Source organism: Oncorhynchus mykiss, chromosome 18 (genome assembly GCF_013265735.2).
Source record: "Oncorhynchus mykiss isolate Arlee chromosome 18, USDA_OmykA_1.1, whole genome shotgun sequence".
In the NCBI taxonomy this organism is placed as follows: Eukaryota; Metazoa; Chordata; class Actinopteri; order Salmoniformes; family Salmonidae; genus Oncorhynchus; species Oncorhynchus mykiss.
Genome location: NC_048582.1, coordinates 53,962,833 through 53,977,063, shown reverse-complemented (window position 1 = coordinate 53,977,063; position 14,231 = coordinate 53,962,833).

Genomic DNA, 14,231 nt, shown 5'->3' with positions numbered 1-14,231 from the left:
CTACCCTCACCACCTGGGGGCGGCCCGTCAGGAAGTCCATGACCCAGTTGCACAGGGAGGGGTCGAGACCCACGGTCTCGAGCTTAGTGACGAGTTTGGAGGGTACTATAGTGTTAAATGATGAGCTGTAATCGATGAACAGCATTCTTACATACAGTGCCTTGCGAAAGTATTCGGCCCCCTTGAAGTTTGCGACCTTTTGCCACATTTCAGGCTTCAAACATAAAGATATAAAACTGTATTTTTTTGTGAAGAATCAACAACAAGTGGGACACAATCATGAAGTGGAACGACATTTATTGGATATTTCAAACTTTTTTAACAAATCAAAAACTGAAAAATTGGGCGTGCAAAATTATTCAGCCCCTTTACTTTCAGTGAAGCAAACTCTCTCCAGAAGTTCAGTGAGGATCTCTGAATGATCCAATGTTGACCTAAATGACTAATGATGATAAATACAATCCACCTGTGTGTAATCAAGTCTCCGTATAAATGCACCTGCACTGTGATAGTCTCAGAGGTCCGTTAAAAGCGCAGAGAGCATCATGAAGAACAAGGAACACACCAGGCAGGTCCGAGATACTGTTGTGAAGAAGTTTAAAGCCGGATTTGGATACAAAAAGATTTCCCAAGCTTTAAACATCCCAAGGAGCACTGTGCAAGCGATAATATTGAAATGGAAGGAGTATCAGACCACTGCAAATCTACCAAGACCTGGTCGTCCCTCTAAACTTTCAGCTCATACAAGGAGAAGACTGATCAGAGATGCAGCCAAGAGGCCCATGATCACTCTGCATGAACTGCAGAGATCTACAGCTGAGGTGGGAGACTCTGTCCATAGGACAACAATCAGTTGTATATTGCACAAATCTGGCATTTATGGAAGAGTGGCAAGAAGAAAGCCATTTATTAAAGATATCCATAAAAAGTGTCATTTAAAGTTTGCCACAAGCCACCTGGGAGACACACCAAACATGTGGAAGAAGGTGCTCTGGTCAGATGAAACCAAAATTGAACTTTTTGGCAACAATGCAAAACGTTATGTTTGGCGTAAAAGCAACACAGCTGAACACACCATCCCCACTGTCAAACATGGTGGTGGCAGCATCATGGTTTGGGCCTGCTTTTCTGCAGCAGGGACAGGGAAGATGATTAAAATTGATGAGAAGATGGATGGAGCCAAATACAGGACCATTCTGGAAGAAAACCTGATGGAGTCTGCAAAAGACCTGAGACTGGGACGAAGATTTGTCTTCCAACAAGACAATGATCCAAAACATAAAGCAAAATCTACAATGGAATGGTTCAAAAATAAACATATCCAGGTGTTAGAATGGCCAAGTCAAAGTCCAGACCTGAATCGAATCGAGAATCTGTGGAAAGAACTGAAAACTGCTGTTCACAAATGCTATCAATCCAACCTCACTGAGCTCGAGCTGTTTTGCAAGGAGGAATGGGAAAAAATTTCAGTCTCTCGATGTGCAAAACTGATAGAGACATACCCCAAGCGACTTACAGCTGTAATCGCAGCAAAAGGTGGCGCTACAAAGTATTAACTTAAGGGGGCTGAATAATTTTGCACGCCCAATTTTTCAGTTTTTGATTTGTTAAAAAAGTTTGAAATATCCAATAAATGTCGTTCCACTTCATGATTGTGTTCCACTTGTTGTTGATTCTTCACAAAAAAATACAGTTTTATATCTTTATGTCTGAAGCCTGAAATGTGGCAAAAGGTTGCAAAGTTCAAGGGGGCCGAATACTTTCGCAAGGCACTGTAGGTATCCCTCTTGTCCAGATGGGTTAGGACAGTGTGCAATGTGATTGCATCATCTGTGTACCTATTGGGGTGGTAAGCAAATTGGAGTGGGTCTAGGGTGTCAGGTAGGGTGGAGGTTATATGATCCTTGACTGGTCTCTCAAAGCACTTCATGATGACGGAAGTCCTAGTCGTTTAGCTCAGTTACCTTAGCTTTCTTGGGAACAGGAACAATGGTGGCCCACTTGAAGAATGTGGGAACAGCACACTGGGATAGGGATTGATTGAATATGTCCGTAAACACAGCAGGCAACTGGTCTGCGCATGCTCTGAGGGTTAACACGTTTAAATGTTTTACTCACGTTGTCCACGGTGAAAGAGAGCCCTCAGGTTTTGGTAGCGGGCTGTGTCAGTGGCACCATATTGTCCTCAAAGCGAGCAAAGAAGTTGTTTAATTTGTCTGGGAGCAAGACGTTCGTGTCCGCGACGGGGCTGGTTTTCTTTTTGTAATCCGTGATTGACTGTAGACCCTGCCACATACCCCTTGACCGTTGAATTGCGACTCTACTTTGTCTCTATACTGTCGCTTAGCTTGTTTGATTGCCTTGTGGAGGGAATAGCTACACTGTTTTTATTCAGTCATGTTTCTGGTTGCCTTGCCATGATAAAAAGCAGTGGTTCGTGCTTTCAGTTTTGCAATCACCCGACCTCAACCCAATTGAGATGGTTTGGGATGAGTTGGACCGCAGAGTGATCAAGGCAAAGGGTGGCTACTTTGATGAATCAAATATAAAATATATTTTGATTTGTTTAACACTTATTTGTTTACTACATGATTCCATATGTGTTATTTAATTGTTTTGATGTCTTCACTATTATTCTACAATGTAGAAAATGGTAAAAATAAAGAAAAACCTTTGAATGAGTAGGTGTGTCCAAACTTTTGACTGGTCCTGTATATGGAATAGGGTGCCATTTGGGAGGCAGTTTTCATCTCATTCAGATGAGTGGCTATCCAACACTGCCAGATGATAGAAGAGAGCGGATTTGGGAAGTGAACTGCAGATCACAGTCTCCCAGGGACTAGTTCCAGTCAACAGACAGACCCTCACACTGACACCACCAGGGACAAGCACGCACACACACACACACACGCACGCACAACACAACACACACACACACACCAGAAGCCTCAACACAGTTTATTCTCCTGTTCTCCTTCAGGGACATGACAAAGATGTTTGCCAGGGAAACATATTGCCATGTCATCGTCAGCAGTCCCCGCAGATTTACTACAACGTTTACCGTGACTACATTCCTTTCAATTATGTGTTCAGATTTTCCCAAGGCATCCAAGTCACTGGAGTTGTCTTGACATGACATACACTACTCACATTGTTTATAATAATAAATACATAATTTGCTTTTGCTGCTTTAACTCTCAGGAAGAGCTCTTTGTGCACCTGGCTGCAACATCAGTATAAATTAAGGTAGGCGCTTATTGTGATGAGTTATTTATTCCAGTGATGCAGAAGCCACAGTCCTAGAGCAGTACATCAAATATAAACTAGCTAGTGCTAACCTGCACCCACAGAGACAGCCTCTCAATACATAAAAAATAAACTAGCTAGTGCTAACCTGCACCCACAGAGACAGCCTCTCAATACATCAAATATAAACTAGCTAGTGCTAACCTGCACCCAGAGAGACAGCCTCTCAATACATAAAAAATAAACTAGCTAGTGCTAACCTGCACCCACAGAGACAGCCTCTCAATACATGAAATATAAACTAGCTAGTGCTAACCTGCACCCAGAGAGACAGCCTCTCAATACATCAAATATAAACTAGCTAGTGCTAACCTGCACCCACAGAGACAGCCTCTCAATACATCAAATATAAACTAGCTAGTGCTAACCTGCACCCAGAGAGACAGCCTCTCAATGCATCAAATATAAACTAGCTAGTGCTAACCTGCACCCACAGAGACAGCCTCTCAATGCATCACATATAAACTAGCTAGTGCTAACCTGCACCCAGAGAGACAGCCTCTCAATGCATCACATATAAACTAGCTAGTGCTAACCTGCACCCACAGAGACAGCCTCTCAATGCATCACATATAAACTAGCTAGTGCTAACCTGCACCCACAGAGACAGCCTCTCAATACATCAAATATAAACTAGCTAGTGCTAACCTGCACCCACAGAGACAGCCTCTCAATACATCAAATATAAACTAGCTAGTGCTAACCTGCACCCACAGAGACAGCCTCTCAATACATCAAATATAAACTAGCTAGTGCTAACCTGCACCCACAGAGACAGCCTCTCAATACATCAAATATAAACTAGCTAGTGCTAACCTGCACCCACAGAGACAGCCTCTCAATGCATCACATATAAACTAGCTAGTGCTAACCTGCACCCACAGAGACAGCCTCTCAATACATCAAATATAAACTAGCTAGTGCTAACCTGCACCCACAGAGACAGCCTCTCAATGCATCACATATAAACTAGCTAGTGCTAACCTCCACCCACAGAGACAGCCTCTCAAAACATAAAATATAAACTAGCTAGTGCTAACCTACACCCACAGAGACAGCCTCTCAATACATTAAATATAAACTAGATAGTGCTAACCTGCACCCACAGAGACAGCCTTTCAATGCATCACATATAAACTAGCTAGTGCTAACCTCCACCCACAGAGACAGCCTCTCAATGCATCAAATTTAAACTAGCTAGTGCTAACCTCCACCCACAGAGACAGCCTCTCTTTGCATCTATGTGGAGTGTCATTAAAGCAGAGCGATGGGAAAGCCTTGACTTGTGATCATGTCTTCCAATGCATTTATATGATCTCTTCCAAGTTGAATTATTCAAAATGTCCAATGTATTTGGTGCAGGGCTGTAGGAGGAATGGTTTTATTCTGCCATCAGCTCTGATGTAGTCCAGTGCAAGCAGGGGGGACAGTAAATGATTCCAGCGATGCTACTGTAACTCCCAAGGGTGTGTGTGTGTGTGTGTGTGTGTGTGTGTGTGTGTGTGTGTGTGTGTGTGTGTGTGTGTGTGTGTGTGTGTGTGTGTGTGTGTGTGTGGATTGCAGCATACACACAGAGTGTAATCAGAATCCAATCAGTCAGAGATGTTTTGATATCCAGGGACCTCATCATGAAACAACATGAGACCTGTCTAGGTAGTACACACCTCTGATACACAGAGAAGCAACATGAGACCTGTCTGGCTATTACACACCTCTGATACACAGAGAAGCAACATGAGACCTGTCTGGCTATTACACACCTCTGATACACAGAGAAGCAACATGAGACCTGTCTGGCTATTACACACCTCTGATACACAGAGAAGCAACATGAGACCTGTCTGTGAAATAATTACCTCTGATACACAGAGAAGCAACATGAGACCTGTCTGTGTAGTAATTACCTCTGATACACAGAGAAGCAACATGAGACCTGTCTGTGTAGTAATTACCTCTGATACACAGAGAAGCAACATGAGACCTGTCTGGGTAGTAATTACCTCTGATACACAGAGAAGCAACATGAGACCTGTCTGTGTAGTAATTACCTCTGATACACAGAGAAGCAACATGAGACCTGTCTGTGTAGTAATTACCTCTGATACACAGAGAAGCAACATGATACCTGTCTGTGTAGTAATTACCTCTGATACAAAAAGAAGCAACATGAGACCTGTCTGGGTAGTAATTACCTCTGATACACAGAGAAGCAACATGAGACCTGTCTGTGTAGTAATTACCTCTGATACACAGAGAAGCAACATGAGACCTGTCTGTGTAGTAATTACCTCTGATACACAGAGAAGCAACATGAGACCTGTCTGTGTAGTAATTACCTCTGATACACAGAGAAGCAACATGAGACCTGTCTGGGTAGTAATTACCTCTGATACACAGAGAAGCAACATGAGACCTGTCTGTGTAGTAATTACCTCTGATACACAGAGAAGCAACATGAGACCTGTCTGTGTAGTAATTACCTCTGATACACAGAGAAGCAACATGAGACCTGTCTGTGTAGTAATTACCTCTGATACAAAAAGAAGCAACATGAGACCTGTCTGGGTAGTAATTACCTCTGATACACAGAGAAGCAACATGAGACCTGTCTGTGTAGTAATTACCTCTGATACAAAGAGAAGCAACATGAGACCTGTCTGTGTAGTAATTACCTCTGATACACAGAGAAGCAACATGAGACCTGTCTGTGTAGTAATTACCTCTGATACACAGAGAAGCAACATGAGACCTGTCTGTGTAGTAATTACCTCTGATACACAGAGAAGCAACATGAGACCTGTCTGTGTAGTAATTACCTCTGATACACAGAGAAGCAACATGAGACCTGTCTGGGTAGTAATTACCTCTGGTGCACAGAGAAGCAACATGAGACCTGTCTGTGTAGTAATTAACTCTGATACACAGAGAAGCAACATGAGACCTGTCTGGGTAGTAATTACCTCTGATACACAGAGAAGCAACATGAGACCTGTCTGGCTATTACACACCTCTGATACACAGAGAAGCAACATGAGACCTGTCTGTGTAGTAATTACCTCTGATACACAGAGAAGCAACATGAGACCTGTCTGGGTAGTAATTACCTCTGATACACAGATTAGATTACACATTAAACCAAAGAATCATTACTCTTTATTAGTGCAGGTTTTGTCCTGTATGATGACATCATCCAATGTGACATCACAGTCCTTCAAGGCACTCACTGATGGGAATAGAACATTAAAGCATTATCCGGGTTCTTCTATCTGTGAAATCCTCCACATTTCCATTTGAGATGTGTCACTGTCACTGATGCAGTGATTATGTCATAAAGGACCAGGGCAGGCAATGCTCACAGGGTGTTGTGTATCTGTGGTAAGATTCATTCCACATTTGTTTCATCGCAGCTCTGTACAGTAGCAGGCAGCTTCATCAGGGAGCTCTTTCTTCTTGTGGTGACTATGATGAAGAAAGGCCGGAGGTTCAGCTGTGTCTGCTTCCGGGGAAAAGCAGAAAACCCATCCCAGACACGGAATATGAAAGATGGACTGTCGACAAAGGACACAAATAGACTTGTGACAGCCAAAGAGATGGTTAAGTCAGATCTAGAGACGGAATGTAAACTGTCTAAAGATAAGGACAAAGAAGACAAGAGAACATGTGACAGCCAATTGTCTGTGCTAAAAATACAGGATGTGTGGTCGTCGCTTACTGGTTGTCTCACCTCGCTGCGCTGTCTCACCCTCAGCAGACACAAGCCACACAGGGACAGCTCCCTATCAGAGGTCACACAGTGCCCGGACAGCTCAGACTCAACCAATGGGAGCCCTTGGAACACAGACTCCTGTAATGACGGACAGCCAGATAAACCAATAGGATTGGTGGATGTCCCTTTATCCCCACAGGCTGAGGAGAGGCGGGAGGAGGATGAGGAGGTGGTGCAGGCCCCTCCATGTTTCCCGTGCCTGGGGTCCGGCTATACTGGTCTTTCCAGCTATCTTAGTGGTGAAGCGTCCCAGTTGTTTCTGGCCCAATGGGGGAGAGACATGATGCTGCGTATGGAGCTGGTGGACATGGGAAGGGAGAGCGGGGATGCGACTCACGTGAGGTACAGGGCAGAGTGGAGCGGCTCCCAGGATTGGGAGGGGGTGTGGCTCCCAGGATTGCCAAATGGATTTGGGGTGCCTCACTGATGGATTATCAGCAGCCAACAAGGTTAGAGTTTTATGATGTTTAATACTAGAACTTCTCATACCTGGGTTCAAATACTATTTGAAGAGTTTCATTCCATAACGCTATATACCCATTTCCAGAAATATTGGTACATTTACTTTGATTGTTTAAAGAACTTATGAAAGAGATTGATGTGTTTTTTCCACATCTAATCATGGCATGAGGTTATTTAAATTACAGACATGTATTTTCCACATCTAATCATGGCATGAGGTTATTTAAATTACAGACATGTATTTTCCACATCTAATCATGGCATGAGGTTATTTAAATTACAGACATGTATTTTCCACATCTAATCATGGCATGAGGTTATTTAAATTACAGACATGTATTTTCCACATCTAATCATGGCATGAGGTTATTTAAATTACAGACATGTATTTTCCACATCTAATCATGGCATGAGGTTATTTAAATTACAGACATGTATTTTCCACATCTAATCATGGCATGAGGTTATTTAAATTACAGACATGTATTTTCCACATCTAATCATGGCATGAGGTTATTTAAATTACAGACATGTATTTGTTTGAAATCTATCTCTTGATGATTTCATTTTCATAGAGACAAAGAATCATGTTTTGTTGCAAAACGCTATATATCCGCATCACTCTCTGAGAAAAAAGTAGCACTGCTTGGTTTTACACAGTCAAATGTGACAAATCACTACATTTTTTATAAAGAACTGTACAAATTATACATTTTGTGACATCAATACTTTAAAATGTAGATAACATAAATTAATCAAAACAGTAATATGAGATCTGTGTGTCAAATATTTACATTGGACATTTTAGGGTGTGTTAGTAAATTCACTCTGGCTATCTACTTCGTTTTCAGAACACTCTCATCTGAGCGTTCCAGAGTGCAGAATAACTGATGAATTTACAAACACGCAACACCTGTTGAGTATGACCGGTGTCAGTAAATGTTGGCAAAAAAAAGTAATTAAATTGTTGCCAGCAGCACAGTTACAGTCACCAACTCTCTGGATAACATGAAAACACCCTAACCAGCTCTGCTAGAGTGAGTAAAATGGTCAGAGTGGGGTGTTCTCTCATTGTGTCTAGAAATAGCTAACAAGCTAGCTAACTTTAGCCAGTTAGCTTGGGTGCTTGACTGCCGTTGTGAGGTCAGAACGCTTGGATCAACCTTTACTCCTCAGCCAGAGCGTCAAGTGACAGTGTGTGCTCTGAAAGCGAAATGCTCAGAAATGATGAACGGACAATCTGACAACGCTCTGAATTTACGAATGCCCAGAGCTCACTCTGAGCAAACTCTGGCACTCCAGATTAAATTTAGGAACACACCCATAGTCATTTAGTAGATATAGTTAGTGGATTCATCTTAATGTAGCTAAAAGAGACAACCACATATCACGTTCAAATATACAGGATACGAACAACATTTTGCAACAAAATCCATTTGAATACACATCTAAAATGTATAAATAAAAAGATGAGAACAGTAACATTTTACAGACCCAATCATTTCTGATTAAAAAACACGAATGTGTACAAGACAGTAGTTTTGGAATTGTTAGTTAGAATACTTGTTATTACTGCATTGTCGGAACTAGAAGCACAAGCATTTCGCTACACTCGCATTAACATCTGCTAACCATGTGTATGTGACAAATAACATTTGATTTGATTTGATTTGAACTGGTGGCTACAGTGTTTTGTAACTTTTTGCTTTTTATTTTGTAATTTTATTACCCCTTTTTCTACCCAATTTTCATAATATCCAATTGGTAGTTACAGTCTTGTCTCATCACTGCAACTCCTGCACAGACTCGGGAGAGGTGAAGGTCTAGAGCCGTTCGTCCTACGAAACACAACCCAACCAAGCCGCCCTGCTTCTTGACACAATGCCCACTTAGCCCAGAAGACAGCCGCACCAATGTGTCAGAGGAAACACTATACACCTGGCGACCGTGTCAGCATGCACTGCACCCGGCCCGCCACAGGAGTCGCTAGTGCACAATGGGACAAGGACATCCTTGCTGGCCAAACCCTCCCCTAACGCGGTCGACGCTGGGCCAATTGTGCACCGCCCCATGGGTCTCCCGGGCACGAACCCAGTGGCACAGCTAGCACTGTGAACCCAGTGGCACAGCTAGCACTGTGAACCCAGTGGCACAGCTAGCACTGTGATGCAGTGCCTTAGAGCACTGCGCCACTCGGGAGGCTTAAATACTTTTTTTAGCTGCGCTTGATTGAGTTTGCCTGAGCTTACCCATCCTTATTAATGGGCTCTCTTTGTTTCATACAGCCATGCTGGGACATTTAGCCCATTGAAAACTGTATCTACAGATCAAATGGCTTTCTGTGAAAGGGATGATGCTGAGAATGTGTTGTTTTCTCTTTTCCAGCTCCCTCTCAGTAGCCCTGACTGAGCCACGACTAGATCAGAGAGAGAGGAGAAACTCACTACTGTAATGCTTGTAATAAAAAGGTGTTTTTGCATCTTTTTGAATGTGGAGTTGTTGTTTATGAGAAAACATGATTATTTTTGTGCTGCAGTCAAGTAAAGCATAGCAGCCATGTATACGAGATAGAATTTCTAATATCCCTACTCCCATCACCAAATCTCCATGGCAGATTTGTCATTGAAGACAGATTCAGCTGTAGTTTTAAACAATGCATACGTGAGCAACAATCAAACATTTTGAAACACTGGGTGGGGTTCGACTTATGATACTCCAAACATCATTCATGAAACATTTTCCTTACAATAACAACCTGATGAATATTACTTGATATTTTGTTAGGAGGCTGCAGGTACATATATTAATGCGTTGCGTTTGCATATCAATTCATTTTGCCAGGTGTCTCACTGACTCAGAAGTTCAGGTGAAAATTATTAACTCATCCTCCTTAATCTCTATAATTTTCCTTCCCACTCTGTCATCCTCTGTCTGAGCACACACGTGCACGCGCACACACACAAACACACGAACACTGCTACTGATCGACAGGCTAGCTCATCACTCATCGGTCAGTGCAGCCCGAGTCTCTGGCCTCTATTGTCTCTGTTGGCAAAAGCAATTTGTGAAGGTTGGCCCTGGAGACAGGTCTGATTGTTCATTAAAATCTGGAATCCAGAAGAGAGGAAGTGTTTTATTGCCAGATCAAGCATGGGGAGATGCATCCAGCTGCTACAGCAGGCGATTGTATCTCTACTTCACAAGAACTGGCATATAGACCCAGTTGGTATTAGGTAGAATCTCGTGGCCCTGGCCTCCTGTGGGGACAACAACCTGTGGTTACCTAGGTTACTCCATTGGCCCACAGCAAAAACGTAATCCTTTTTCAAAATGCAATTTTCTTGTTGTCTGCTTGTTTTAGTCAATTACAAAACTACATTTAAGAAAAGTACAACACGACTAAAGATTAATTTTCAACATTGCCTGCTCCCTAGCATTCTCACTACTTATAAAAAGCTAATGTTGTAGGGCTTCTCTCATGCCCCTTTTCATGAGGTTGCTAGCAGCCACTTGAGTGAGTGCTAGCTACAAGAAGTGAGTGGAGTTACAAACAGACTGAACTAAACAAGTTAAATTTCTTACGTGTGTCATGACGTGGCCCTTTCTGGGTGTAGATCGTTGCTTCCCCCTCTCTCTCACGCTCTCCTACTCCCAGGTTCTGTTATCTCAAGCCATACATTCCTGGTGGAGTCTCTCTCCCCTTGGTCATGCAGAGAGAGACTCCCCAAAATGTGAGAATGAAACTATATGTCCACTTGTGAGAATGTGGGAAGGGTCCGTGGACACTTAAGGGACAGGTATGATGAGTGTGTTTCATTTGGTGACCTCATGGAGGACAGGAAACACACATAACTAAATCTCTGAATGTGTGCATTTTCAATTATGGAGTTTGCATCTAATTCTTGTATAAAATGAATGAGTAAAGATGAAACTATTTGTGAAATGATGTAATGTGATGTTAACCTTTAGAATGAGAGAATTGTATTCACTGTAAAGTTTAACTAAGTCATTGGCCACGCCCCCGTGAGCACAGACATGATCAGGCGTCATGGAACCGCCCTTTTTTATTGTTACGAATGAAACCCCCTCCTGAGGAAATCCTCTTCAGACTAAGCAAACCCCCAGTGTGAGCTGTGGTTGCAATGGTTGAGTACCAAGACTAGAAAACCATACCACGTGGCGTATTGGCTACACGGCTAGAAATGGTGAAACTCTGAGACTATCGATTCCTACAGAATAAGAGCAAATCTTAGATACTAATTACTAGTCTGCAGCTAGAAATGATGTAAATCTGATCGTCGTATTGAGGAGACCAAGGCGCAGCGTGATATGAATACATCTTCTATTAATTAATGAAGACGAACACTAAACAAACTATACAAAATAACACGACAACCGTGATCGCTATAGCAACTGAGTGCTAACATGCAACATCACATAGACAATAACCCACAAAATACCCAAAGTAGATGGCTGCCTAAATATGGTTCCCAATCAGACGATAAACAGCTGCCTCTATTTGAGAACCAATCTAGGCAACCATAGACATACATAAACACCTAGATGGTAAACAACCCCATAAACCTACAAAAACCCCTAGACAGTACAAAACACATACAGTGCCTTGCGAAAGTATTCGGCCCCCTTGAACTTTGCAACCTTTTGCCACATTTCAGGCTTCAAACATAAAGATATAAAACTGTATTTTTTTGTGAAGAATCAACAACAAGTGGGACACAATCATGAAGTGGAACGACATTTATTGGATATTTCAAACTTTTTTAACAAATCAAAAACTGAAAAATTGGGCGTGCAAAATTATTCAGCCCCTTTACTTTCAGTGCAGCAAACTCTCTCCAGAAGTTCAGTGAGGATCTCTGAATGATCCAATGTTGACCTAAATGACTAATGATGATAAATACAATCCACCTGTGTGTAATCAAGTCTCCGTATAAATGCACCTGCACTGTGATAGTCTCAGAGGTCCGTTAAAAGCGCAGAGAGCATCATGAAGAACAAGGAACACACCAGGCAGGTCCGAGATACTGTTGTGAAGAAGTTTAAAGCCGGATTTGGATACAAAAAGATTTCCCAAGCTTTAAACATCCCAAGGAGCACTGTGCAAGCGATAATATTGAAATGGAAGGAGTATCAGACCACTGCAAATCTACCAAGACCTGGCCGTCCCTCTAAACTTTCAGCTCATACAAGGAGAAGACTGATCAGAGATGCAGCCAAGAGGCCCATGATCACTCTGGATGAACTGCAGAGATCTACAGCTGAGGTGGGAGACTCTGTCCATAGGACAACAATCAGTCGTATATTGCACAAATCTGGCCTTTATGGAAGAGTGGCAAGAAGAAAGCCATTTCTTAAAGATATCCATAAAAAGTGTCGTTTAAAGTTTGCCACAAGCCACCTGGGAGACACACCAAACATGTGGAAGAAGGTGCTCTGGTCAGATGAAACCAAAATTGAACATTTTGGCAACAATGCAAAACGTTATGTTTGGCGTAAAAGCAACACAGCTGAACACACCATCCCCACTGTCAAACATGGTGGTGGCAGCATCATGGTTTGGGCCTGCTTTTCTTCAGCAGGGACAGGGAAGATGGTTAAAATTCATGGGAAGATGGATGGAGCCAAATACAGGACCATTCTGGAAGAAAACCTGATGGAGTCTGCAAAAGACCTGAGACTGGGACGAAGATTTGTCTTCCAACAAGACAATGATCCAAAGCATAAAGCAAAATCTACAATGGAATGGTTCAAAAATAAACATATCCAGGTGTTAGAATGGCCAAGTCAAAGTCCAGACCTGAATCCAATCGAGAATCTGTGGAAAGAACTGAAAACTGCTGTTCACAAATGCTCTCCATCCAACCTCACTGAGCTCGAGCTGTTTTGCAAGGAGGAATGGGAAAAAATGTCAGTCTCTCGATGTGCAAAACTGATAGAGACATACCCCAAGTGACTTACAGCTGTAATCGCAGCAAAAGGTGGCGCTACAAAGTATTAACTTAAGGGGGCTGAATAATTTTGCACGCCCAATTTTTCAGTTTTTGATTTGTTAAAAAAGTTTGAAATATGCAATAAATGTCGTTCCACTTCATGATTGTGTCCCACTTGTTGTTGATTCTTCACAAAAAAATACAGTTTTATATCTTTATGTTTGAAGCCTGAAATGTGGCAAAAGGTCACAAAGTTCAAGGGGGCCGAATACTTTCGCAAGGCACTGTACATCACCCATGTCACACCCTGACCTAACCAAAATATATAAAGAAAACAAAGAACACTCAGGTCAGGACGTGACAAAATCTGGGATGCGAATACCGACAACCGCCGAAACATCTACTCTAAGAACAATGGACGCCTGACGTATCCATTACAACAGATACTATCAGAAGCCGCCAATAGAGCTACCACCTTGAGTAACCAGAGACTCTCTGATGAACTGACTCTCCAGCAGACTGACCAACGATTCCAACAGAGAAGACAACAACAACATATGGGTGTAAATATATTGATTGCAATTATTCCCGAATGAGCGAGCGTTCATGTGCAAAGAATTAGCATTTCAATTAATATAATATCCACTGTGTGAAATTATCCATTTTGTCTTTCCCGCTTCTTTATCGGTCCACACACCCTTTTCTTTGTCCACCAAGCCGTCATATCAGTTTAGCCCACTAGGGGA